This window comes from Physella acuta, unplaced genomic scaffold, assembly GCF_028476545.2.
Source record: "Physella acuta isolate Inbredline_101_S28 unplaced genomic scaffold, ASM2847654v3 ptg000100l, whole genome shotgun sequence".
Classification (NCBI taxonomy): Eukaryota; Metazoa; Mollusca; class Gastropoda; family Physidae; genus Physella; species Physella acuta.
The window spans coordinates 244,658-257,500 of NW_026731620.1; positions in this window are offsets into that span (position 1 = coordinate 244,658).

A 12,843-nucleotide genomic window follows, 5' to 3' on the forward strand; every position below is an offset into this window, starting at 1 on the left:
GTTGACTGGAAGTAGTACTTTACGCTACTTCCGATTTCTCAAAAAACTAATGTAAATTTTAAAAGTAATAATAATATTGCGCACTATTATGCGCTTTTTTATTTCGCGTTCACTTGGTGTGCAATTAATTTGTCTACGAGATTTTATTCTATTTTTAAAACTTTAAGTATTTAAAATGGATTAAAAATCATGTCTATAGCCCGAGTTCCCATCCCCTGTTATTTTATACTAGGCATGCTGCCCAGCTTCGCTTAGGCTTTCGAAAACATTGAGAATTTGAATGCTTAATTAATTCGCCCGAAGGTCGGTCTACGACCTCAAGAGTTATGAAGAGGTTCCTCCGTGGACATTTTTTTTCGATTTATAGCTCATATAAGGTACCGGTCAGTCGAGGTCAGTTTTGACCCCCTCATCGTAGACTTTTCGGCCAACCGGCCCCCGTGTTCTGTCGCATCAAGGCAAGATCGTGCCAAATTTGAAGCGCCTGCGGCGCCGGGAAGTGCCCTATCGGACACCCGACAATCTAGATCTAGATCTAGATTTCTAAAAGAATTTTTTTTTTAAGTTTAGCCCGAGCATAATAAAAAATAATACATTAACCAAGTTGACTTGCTGTGTCTCGAACCCGCACCACCTGCGTGGTTTAATGTACACTAACATCTCCGCTATTTAGGCAACTTATAAAATACGGAGAATGAAACACGTATTTTAAAATCTTAACTTACGCGAATATGCCTATTCTTTCAAATTAATTTTTTATCCCAAATTAGCCAGTTCCAAACAAAGATTTTGTATAAAATAAATAAGTCTTGAAATAGTTTAGTCCTAATATAGAAATTTATTTTTGGAATTGATTTTAGAGAAGTTAGAGTCTAAATCTAGATCTTAGCGTCTACGTCTAGATCTAGTTATTGCGTAGATTTAGATTTAGATTTAGTCTAGATCTAGAATCTCTAGATCTAGAATCCAAATAAATAAAATAAATTTTATGAGTTTAGGCCGGAAAAATTGTATTGTATACATTTCATAGTGTACGTAGATCTAAATCAAATTTGAATGAAATAGTTCATTTCTTTTCATTCAAAACACAGCAGATGACGTCATTAGTTAATGTATAAGCAATAGCGACGTCACAGTTTTATGCGTTCTTTTTCACATGTATTAATGCTTTTCCGGTTGCATAAATAATACTGTTTCTCTACATTCGAATACGCCTTTAATTTTTATTTTTCTTCTTTAAGTAAAAATGTGGTTATACATTTAAAACATCTAACATATTATTTTCAACAAAAGTCCGTAAAAAGTTCTCCATATATCGCTGCCGATTCTGACGTGATGTCCGGCGAAAATTTTTTGCGGACAGAGAAAGAGAGAGAGAGAGAGAGAGAGATGTGCGCACATTGGGCTTTTATAAATTAGGATAAGAATATTCGAGAAAGTTTAGGGGAGATCACTCCCGGTTTATTTTTAATCAATTAGAAGCTAAAATATTTATTCTTTTCAGTCCGTTCATTCTTAATTACTTTTTTTTTAAATAACCGTGAGTTAATTAATATCCTAACTCTTTCCTAACTCTAACTGACAATTAATCTTTTTAACGTCTACCCTCAGGTGTAAAATATTTTCTCTTTGTTTCTATATAATTTTAAGTAAAAAAACTGGTATCATTTTCTTCAAATTCGAAATGCCGAATATATCTTAGATCGACTTTGAGCCTGTGTATGAGCAAGTGACTTATTCCACCTCCACATAAAACCGCTTTTTTTTTTTTACAACGCGGTAGGAATTCTATTTCGTGTTTTAAAATAAACACAGAAACTTCACTCTAAGTTACTCGTAACAAATTATATAAATGAAATAGTTTCAGACAGACAATAAAATCCGACTAAAGACCATTTGTATTTTGTCGTTATGTAATGTCGCAACGAAAATTTCTGTTATCTTAGCGACGCACCTTACCGGGAAAACCCGCAAACACTTAGTGCAGCACAGTTTGCGGCAGTAGTTAATTAAACTTACGTCAGCGGACTGCATTAACCAACCAGCCAGGTTTTTAAAACGTTAGATATTTGTTTCAACCATCTTTCACGCCAAATGAAAGTCTATTCAGTTCTTGCTCTCCTTCGAGGAAGAAAATAAACATTAGTTGCACACCCTTAAGCGTGACTTTCTCCTGTGTGGATGTCGGGGTTAACTGGAGGAACTACATCAATTACTTTTGTTTAACTCTCGTCTGCTAGACAACATCACGTGACAAATACATTTATACAAATAGTTTAGGACAACTTACAGACACATTCATTGACCACAAATGTATACACACAGCTTTAACCAACGTACAGACTGTAAGTGTATAGCCCTCTATTTACCACACAACAACCAGTGTATAGCCCTCTATTTACCATACAACAACCAGTGTATAGCCCTCTATTTACCACAACCAGTATATAGCCCTCTATTTACCACACAACAACCAGTGTATAGCCCTCTATTTACCACACAACAACCAGTGTATAGCCCTCTATTTACCACAACCAGTATATAGCCCTCTATTTACCACACAACAACCAGTGTATAGCCCTCTATTTACCACAACAACCAGTGTATAGCCCTCTATTTACCACAAAACAACCAGTGTATAGCCCTTTATTTACTACATCCAGTGTATAGCCCTCTATTTACTACAACAACCAGTGTATAGCCCTCTATTTACCACACAACAACCAGTGTATAGCCCTCTATTTACCACAACAACCAGTGTATAGCCCTCTATTTACCACAACAACCAGTGTATAGCCCTCTATTTACCACACAACAACCAGTGTATAGCCCTTTATTTTCTACATCCAGTGTATAGCCCCCTATTTACCACACAACAACCAGTATATAGCCCTCTATTTACCATACAACAACCAGTGTATAGCCCTCTATGTACCACAACAACCAGTGTATAGCCCTCTATTTACCACAACAACCAGTGTATAGCCCTCTATTTACCACATGACAACACGTGTATAGCCCTTATTTACCACACAACAACCAGTGTATAGCCCTCTATTTACCACACAACAACCAGTGTATAGCCTTCTGTTTACCACAAAACCAATGTATAGCCTTTTATTTTCCACACGACAACCAGTGTATAGCCCTCTATTTACCACAACAACCAGTGTATAGCCCTCTATTTACCACAACAACCAGTGTATAGCCCTCTATTTACCACACAACAACCAGTGTATAGCCCTCTATTTACTACACAACCAGTGTATAGCCCTCTATTTACCATAACCAGTGTATAGCCCTCTATTTACCACACAACCAGTGTATAGCCCTTATTTACCACACAACAACCAGTGTATAGCCCTCTATTTACCACAACAACCAGTGTATAGCCCTCTATTTACCACACAACCAGTGTATAGCCCTCTATTTACCAAACAACAACCAGTGTATAGCCCTCTATTTACCACACAACAACCAGTGTATAGCCCTCTATTTACCACACAACAACCAGTGTATAGCCCTCTATTTACTACACAACCAGTGTATAGCCCTCTATATACCATAACCAGTGTATAGCCCTCTATTTACCACAACAACCAGTGTATAGCCCTCTATTTACCACATGACAACACGTGTATAGCCCTTATTTACCACACAACAACCAGTGTATAGCCCTCTATTTACCACACAACAACCAGTGTATAGCCCTCTATTTACCACAACAACCAGTGTATAGCCCTCTATTTACCACACAACAACCAGTGTATAGCCCTCTATTTACCACACAACAACCAGTGTATAGCCCTCTATTTACCACACAACAACCAGTGTATAGCCCTCTATTTACCACACAACATCCAGTGTATAGCCCTCTATTTACCACACAACAACCAGTGTATAGCCCTCTATTTACCACAACAACCAGTGTATAGCCCTCTATTTACCACACAACAACCAGTGTATAGCCCTCTATTTACCACACAACAACCAGTGTATAGCCCTCTATTTACCACACAACAACCAGTGTATAGCCCTCTATTTACCACACAACATCCAGTGTATAGCCCTCTATTTACCACACAACAACCAGTGTATAGCCCTCTATTTACCACACAATAACCAGTGTATAGCCCTCTATGTACCACACAACATCCAGTGTATAGCCCTCTATTTACCACACAACCAGTGTATAGCCCTCTATTTACCACACAATAACCAGTTTATAGCCCTCTATTTACCACACAACAACCAGTGTATAGCCCTCTATTTACCACACAACCAGTGTGTAGCCTTCTATTTACCACACAACCAGTCTACAGCCCTCTATTTACCACACAACAACCAGTGTATAGCCCTCTATTTACCACAACAACCAGTGTATAGCCCTCTATTTACCACACAACAACCAGTGTATAGCCCTCTATTTACCACACAACAACCAGTGTATAGCCATCTATTTACCACACAACAACCAGTGTATAGCCCTCTATTTACCACACAACATCCAGTGTATAGCCCTCTATTTACCACACAACAACCAGTGTATAGCCCTCTATTTACCACACAATAACCAGTGTATAGCCCTCTATGTACCACACAACATCCAGTGTATAGCCCTCTATTTACCACACAACCAGTGTATAGCCCTCTATTTACCACACAATAACCAGTTTATAGCCCTCTATTTACCACACAACAACCAGTGTATAGCCCTCTATTTACCACACAACCAGTGTGTAGCCTTCTATTTACCACACAACCAGTCTACAGCCCTCTATTTACCACAACAACCAGTGTATAGCCCTCTATTTCCCTCACAACAACCAGTGTATAGCCCTCTATTTACCACACAACAACCAGTGTATAGCCCTCTATTTACCACACAACCAGTGTATAGCCCTCTATTTACCACACAACCAGTCTACAGCCCTCTATTTACCACACAACCAGTGTACAGCCCTCTATTTACCACACAACCAGTGTATAGCCCTCTATTTACCACACAACCAGTGTATAGCCCTCTATTTACCACACAACCAGTGTATAGCCCTCTATTTACCACACAACCAGTCTACAGCCCTCTATTTACCACACAACCAGTGTATAGCCCTCTATTTACCACACAACAACCAGTCTACAGCCCTCTATTTACCACACAAAAACCAGTGTATAGCCCTCTATTTACCACACAACCAGTGTATAGCCCTCTATTTACTACACAACCAGTGTATAGCCCTCTATTTACCACACAACCAGTGTATAGCCCTCTATTTACCACACAACCAGTCTACAGCCCTCTATTTACCACACAACCAGTGTACAGCCCTCTATTTACCACACAACCAGTGTATAGCCCTCTATTTACCACACAACAACCAGTCTACAGCCCTCTATTTACCACACAACAACCAGTGTATAGCCCTCTATTTACCACACAACCAGTGTATAGCCCTCTATTTACCACACAACAACCAGTGTATAGCCCTCTATTTACCACAACAACCAGTGTATAGCCCTCTATTTACCACAACAACCAGTGTATAGCCCTCTATTTACCACACAACCAGTGTATAGCCCTCTATTTACCACACAACAACCAGTGTATAGCCCTCTATTTACCACAACAACCAGTGTATAGCCCTCTATTTACCACACAACCAGTGTATAGCCCTCTATTTACCACACAACAACCAGTGTATAGCCCTCTATTTACCACAACAACCAGTGTATAGCCCTCTATTTACCACACAACCAGTGTATAGCCCTCTATTTACCACACAACAACCAGTGTATAGCCCTCTATTTACCACACAACAACCAGTCTACAGCCCTCTATTTACCACACAACAACCAGTGTATAGCCCTCTATTTACCACACAACCAGTGTATAGCCCTCTATTTACCACACAAAACTCTCCTACTCGCCTACATAGATATTTGTTTGCAAGGAACATCACTCAAGACCAGAAGACGTAATCTAATTTTTCAATTAATTTACTAAAAATTACATGTCAATAAATAACTTAATTAGACAATCTAATATCTCATAAGTTGATTAATTATGAAGTTCACTTTTCTTTAAATGGAACCCGCTGACGGAGAATGTTCAAGCTGTGAAACTTTTTTTCTAGTTGGAATCGTTCATTTTTATACGATTTTTATACAATGTCTGTCTATTTTTGTTTGTTGGTTTATGGTTTGTGGCAAATATTGTAACTCAGTTTTAACACACTTTTAATGCAACGATTTTATTCCAACATTTCACACATTTTTCAGATACGTTCGTTTGTGCAAGAATATCTTATTTAATTTAATAATTTATTAAATTAGTAATTAAAAAATAATTTTAAAATTACTTAATGAAAGGGGAGATAACAGACCTAACCTCAACAATTGACATAATCAGAATGTTGACAATGTTGAATGTTGAACTGTTTGTCATCAACGGTTGGTTTTCTTTGGTCACTCATGAAATCTCTTAATGGTAGCTAATTTGATTTGCTTTTATTTTCTGTTTACTCGTGGTAGCATAAACATATCTCGATTTGATTGCGTAATGTGTTGAATTTCACTGGGAAACTTAAGTAGAAATAACAGGCAAAAGAGGAATAGAATGACAGACATTTGGCCAGTGAGGTTGTATTCACAAAATGAGTAAGCATCATTTGAAATGAAAACAAAACCACATAATAACAAAATTGTGACGTTGCATGTATTGTAACGACGATACATCAAATTATTTTGAGCACTTGATTTTGTAAACATTGACACCTTTACCCAGCACATAAGTACCTGACACCTTGACACCAGGTGAGCTGATCGTCTTAATTAGCCTTAACAAATGTCCTACATGACTAGACTCGCGTGTCTGACGTCATTCATCAGACACTAAACGACATAAAGGTGTGAATGTCATACTTTGCAGTATGACGGACGAAACATTTCTTAAGCCGCCTATCCGGCAAATTGTCGGAAATTCCCAAATAAGTACTGCAACATAACTGTCAGACAAGACAAGACCACTCACATTCTTAAGTTACAGATGCAATACAAAAAAATTAAGGGGGGGGGGGGGGATTTAACCGTGTTTAGAAGTCTGTTCACCATCATTCATATGTTCCTGATTCACCCAGTCAGTTCCCGAGTATGTTCCCGTGTCTTGATGTTGTTCCCCAGCCTCGAAGTCTGTTCCCAAGTTTGTTCCTGTCTCGGTGTTGTTCCCGCGTTTTGGTTCCCCGAGTTCCCGGGCTTGTTCCCTTAGTTTTGACGAGTGCCTAATCCCCCCCCCCCCCCCCCCCCCCAATATTCCGTGGTCAAGACAGTTTGATCTGGCCACAGCAGTCAGGTCTAAATTTGTCAAGAAAATTTTTTTTTTAAAAACCTGGTTTGATAAAACTGGAACTCTGGTCATCAAATGACGGCCGTGGGTGCCAGAGACTAGGTCAGGTCACTCGGGCAGACGTAGAGTCGTGAGTCGAACCAGGAAGTCGTTTCTCCAGATATCACATTCATATTTCGACATCAACCACTTTAATGTATTGACTCAAATCACTTTAATACATTCACACAAAGTGCATTAATACGTCACGTATAATTATATCCATGAAGCACAAATCATTTCAACTTTGTCACATCAAGTACATTAACACAGAGGCGTCGCGAGGCAGTGGCGAGGTGTGCGGACCGCACCGGGTGACACCAGTTAAGGGGGTGACACCAAGACAAAAAAAAATTAAAATAATAAGAGGAAAATGTTTTTTGTAAGTTCAATTGAAAATTATGTAGAGTTAAAAAGTATTTTAAGTACAAATTGACGATACCGACAAGTTGGGGGGGGGGGGTGGGGGGTGGGGTGACACAATGACGTAAACATGCTAACTATAGAGAAAACACCATGCTACCTCCAGCTATACTAATAACCTACTAGGGATAAACATCGTTACCATTAACGTTGCACACTTTAAAGCTATCACCCGAGGGGAGGGGGTGACACCAACTGCAAAATTTACAGAGGAAAATAAAAGTTTAGTTGAATATTTTCAATTATCAATAGGTCAGTCAACGACTGGGGTGGGGTGACACCATAAGGGCCGCACCGGGTGACACCCGACCTTGTGACGCCACTGCCACACTCACATAAATTCTATTCCTACCCCAAGTGTCTATACTAAACTTGTATTGATATAAACTTGGTAGATTTAAAATCTTGTTTCGATTGATCCAAATATCCTTTGCTTGTTGTAGTCTTTTTGTCTGTTGATTTATATAACAATTTAGTTAATTAATACTACAATAAAGAAATACTTTTTGCTACTTTCCTATAGTTTATTTGGGTAAATGAGAAATTGTAGATGATATATTTAAATAGGTACCACAGTATTAAAATGTCCTAAAGTGTCAATGGGATTATACAATAACGTCCTTATAATACTCAACTACTGTCAGTATTAGTTTCAGCATAAATTGGTAGGAGACGAAAATAAAGAATATAGAAAGACAAAAGTTAAAGATATTGCAAAGACGTAATGAAAGACATACACTAGAGACAGACAGACTGACAGGAGACAAGCCAGGAGTAGGTACGATGACGTACAGTGAGGGCAGACATTCATACAGTACATACATAGCAAAGACATATAGACAGTGAGCACAGACATACTGAAGACATACACACAATTAGGACATGCATATAGTAAAAAACATACTAAAGACATACAAATAGTGATGACAGACATACAGTACCCACATACCGAAGACATACATACAGTACCGACATACTGAAGACACACATACAGTACCGACATACTGAAGACATGCATACAGTACCGACATACTGAAGACGACATACATACAGTACCAACATACTGAAGACATACACGTTCCCGTGCGTTGAATGAAGCCATTGATCAGCTTGTCAACACACCAGAATCACTCACCCACAATACGCCGTACGTCTCTCGTGTTCATCCATGCGTGTCGACATCTGTTCCTTAATCCGCTACAGCGTTTCAAACGGATTAAACAAAGCCAGTCTTGATGTACATTAATTTTTAAATCGTTCGAGCAAGGGTTTAACCCACTTCTATAATCTGTTTTCTAGGTCTCTTAACCATGCTCAAATATTAGGTCAGCAATAGGTCTCTGAACTACATGGTCCCAATATTAGGTCACCAATAGGTCTCTAAACTTTATGCTCTAATGTTAGATCACCAATAGGTCTCTAAACTTTATGCTCTAACGTTAGGTCATTTATAGGTCTCTGAACTTTATGCTATAATGTTAGGTCACCAATAGGTCTCTAAAATGTATGCTCTAATGTTAGGTCACCAATAGGTCTCTAAACTTTATGCTCTAATGTTAGGTCACCAATAGGTCTCTGAACTTCATGGTCCCAATATTAGGTCACCAATAGGTCTCTGAACTTTATGCTCTAATCTTAGGTCACTTATAGGTCTCTGAACTTTATGCTCTAATGACCAAAGTTATTAGGTCACTTATAGGTCTCTAAACTTCATGCTCTAATGACCAAAGTTATTAGGTCACATATAGGTCTCCGCCTTAAACAGAGAACTTTCAGCTCACTAAAACACCAGGCCCTAACAATGTATCGCAACATTCTACAGGAAACCCTTGGGTCAACATGACCTATCATAAAACATAATTCACGTGACCGGTCGTCCATATTTGACCGTCTACACTAGGCCGTCTTCACTTGACCGCCTTAAAAAAAATGCTTTCAGGCACCACATCGGAGGCACGTCTACCCCCCCCCCCCTATATATAAATATATACTAAAGCCAGTGTCCGATCCCCTCCCTTTATAAATCTAAAGTCCACTCCCTCCCACAAAGTTTCAAGTTCCCCAAATGACCACTTCCGCCTTCACTTTTTGGCCACACTCGGCCATCTACAGGTTGTCTTCGCTGGGCATACTTGGCCATTTGCACATGGCCGTCTACACTTTGTTATCCATACTTGGCCATTTGCACATGGCCGTCTACACTTTGTTATCCATACTTGGCCATTTGCACATGGCCGTCTACACTTTGTTATCCATACTTGGCCATTTGCACATGGCCGTCTACACTTTGTTATCCATACTTGGCCATTTGCACATGGCCGTCTACACTTTGTTATCCATACTTGGCCATTTGCACATGGCAGTCTACACTTTGTTATCCATACTTGGCCATTTGCACATGGCCGTCTACACTTTGTTATCCATACTTGGCCATTTGAACATGGCCGTCTACACTTGACCGTCCAAATTTGACCGCCTAGATTTGGCCATCCAAACGATCCTATACACGGCCGTCTGCACATATCACAATGCAAATTACTTGTTTAAAAAATCTTTAAAATAACTTCACATCATCTCATCCGTACATCATTTAAAAGCCGACTCACACATTAAAAACTCCACCTCAAATTTTAACCCTAAAAAAAAACAACCTCTCACTAAATCTAATCATATTCTTCCAAGCGAACTCGCTGGAACAAATTTTAGATTTAGTGACGTTTCTCCAACACACAAAAACGTCACAGCATCTAAAATTATTCGAGCGAGATTCCCCCCCCCCCCCTCCCTCCCCTCCCCCACCGTTAAGGACCATGAAAAATGGCCACATTTTCTCCATTGTGATTTTTTGACTTGGATTCTCTTCCTGGGTCGCCGTGTCCTCTACGCTCCCCTAACCTTTCTTCTGTACGGTCAGACGAGTGCCGCGACAGGATGTTACGCAACGTGCCAGATAAAAATGGCGCGAAAATTTCGACATGCAAGTGTTGGACGAGGTAGGGTGGGTGCGGGGACAAATTATCGCTTGAAGATATTCTTGATAAGGACATAACTTTTCCACACTTGATGAACAGAATGACAAGCTGTCGGTTTTTTTGTTTTGCTGGAGTGTGAGACAGGTAATGGGTGACCTTTGATTAATGGCTAATTGTGAAGCCAGGTGTGTTGTCAGGTGTGTTGTCAGGTGTGTTGTCAGGTGTGTTGTCAGGTGTGTTGTCAGGTGTGTTGTCAGGTGTGTTGTCAGGTGTGTTGTCAGGTGTGTTGTCAGGTGTGTGTAGTCAGGTGTGTTGTCATGTTTGTTGTCAGGTGTGTGTTGTCAGGTGTATAGTCAGGTTCTGGCTCTAGTGTTACTAGATGTAGCTTTGTTCAAATAAACAAATTTGAAACAAAACAACCAATCGATTTGCACCCCCCCCCCCTCAAGTTTTCGATTTGCACCCCCCCCCCCTCAAGTTTTTCTCTATATATTTTGCTATTTTTTGCCTTGGTGTCACCCCCCTAAATGGTGTCACCCGGTGCGGTCCGCACCCCCGCACCCCCCCCTCGCTACGCCCCTGCCTCCACCACACACACACACACACACACACACACACACACACACCATTATCAACAAATTTGTTCTTAAATATTTTTTACTAAACCATAATTTTTAAAGCAAAAATAAAAGCTGAGGCCATAACTTTTATAATTTAATCGTTGAAAATTAAAACAAAACAGTTTTTCTTGTCGAGGGTTGATTGATTTGTCTTAATCCTTATCCAATAAATACAGATTTTAAACCTCCATAATTAATTACAAATGAAAAAAAAACCCACTTTACAACGTCCAACCGTGTACAATACGAGGCTTGTATACAACATTCTTGTCACAGCTGTACAATATTTGTACCGGCTGTACCATATTTGTACCGGCGTGTATAAACGAGATGAACGTTATTCCCAGTGTACAAGGATTAGCTGAAGGATTAAGTAAACTTTGGGGATAGAACAACATCAGGCACTAGAATATTCCGCGGGGGGATCAAGCCAATCAATGGATAAACGAGGCTTACAATGATTTAGTTTAACTACCGGCTGCAGCATTGTATGATGGGACAGACCGGCTAATACGTCACTGTTGTTGTTGTTATTATGATAATATAAATGAGATGAAATATAATGTTTGTGTATTATTTATATGTTTGTGTATAAAGTAGGAATTTAAAGCTTCATTTCATCTCGAAAATAGTCTAGGTAAACTATACATACATACACACACACGCGCATATATATATATATATATATATATATATATATATATATATATATATATATATATATATATATATATATATATATATATATATATGTGTGTGTGTGTGTATTTGTGTGTGTAAGTGTGTGCGTGTACGTGTGTACTTATGTACATTTGTGAATGTTTGTGTGTGTTTGCGTGTGTAAATGTGTGTGTTTGTGTATGTATGTGATTGTATGTGTGTATGTCTGTGTGTCTCTGTGTTTGTGTGTAAAGAATCCATAATTCATTTCGTGTCTTTCACAATACTTGCATGTGACTCACAGACAGCAATACTTTTTATACCTGCCTACGCACATTAAAGGCCCGCAGAGTCAGGCTGAATGTGTGTCACCATGAAGAGATCACCATGTTTGTGTCCCCATGTCCCCCAGTGCTGCATGTGTCACCATATGGTGTCTGAACGAAGCCACTATCACCTATCAAAAGAACTTATCAACAGCCGAGTTGATCTGATTCGTCTAGCTTTGATTACATGAACGTCAGCTGGTCTAGTAAAGTTAGATTGTGTCCCTTGTTTAAAGGTTGTCCATTAGGTTTTGTAATAGGTTATGTCCCTTTCTAAATCGTTCAAACAACAATATATTTATTATCGCTTTATTTCTAAATAGCTCATCCAACAATAAATTCAATTTTTAGTTCTAAACATTTCAAACAACAATACATTCATTACTTTAGTTCTAAAAAGCCCATACAAAAATACGTTGATTAGAATATCAACGACTCGAAGTACTATAGTAGTTGTAGTA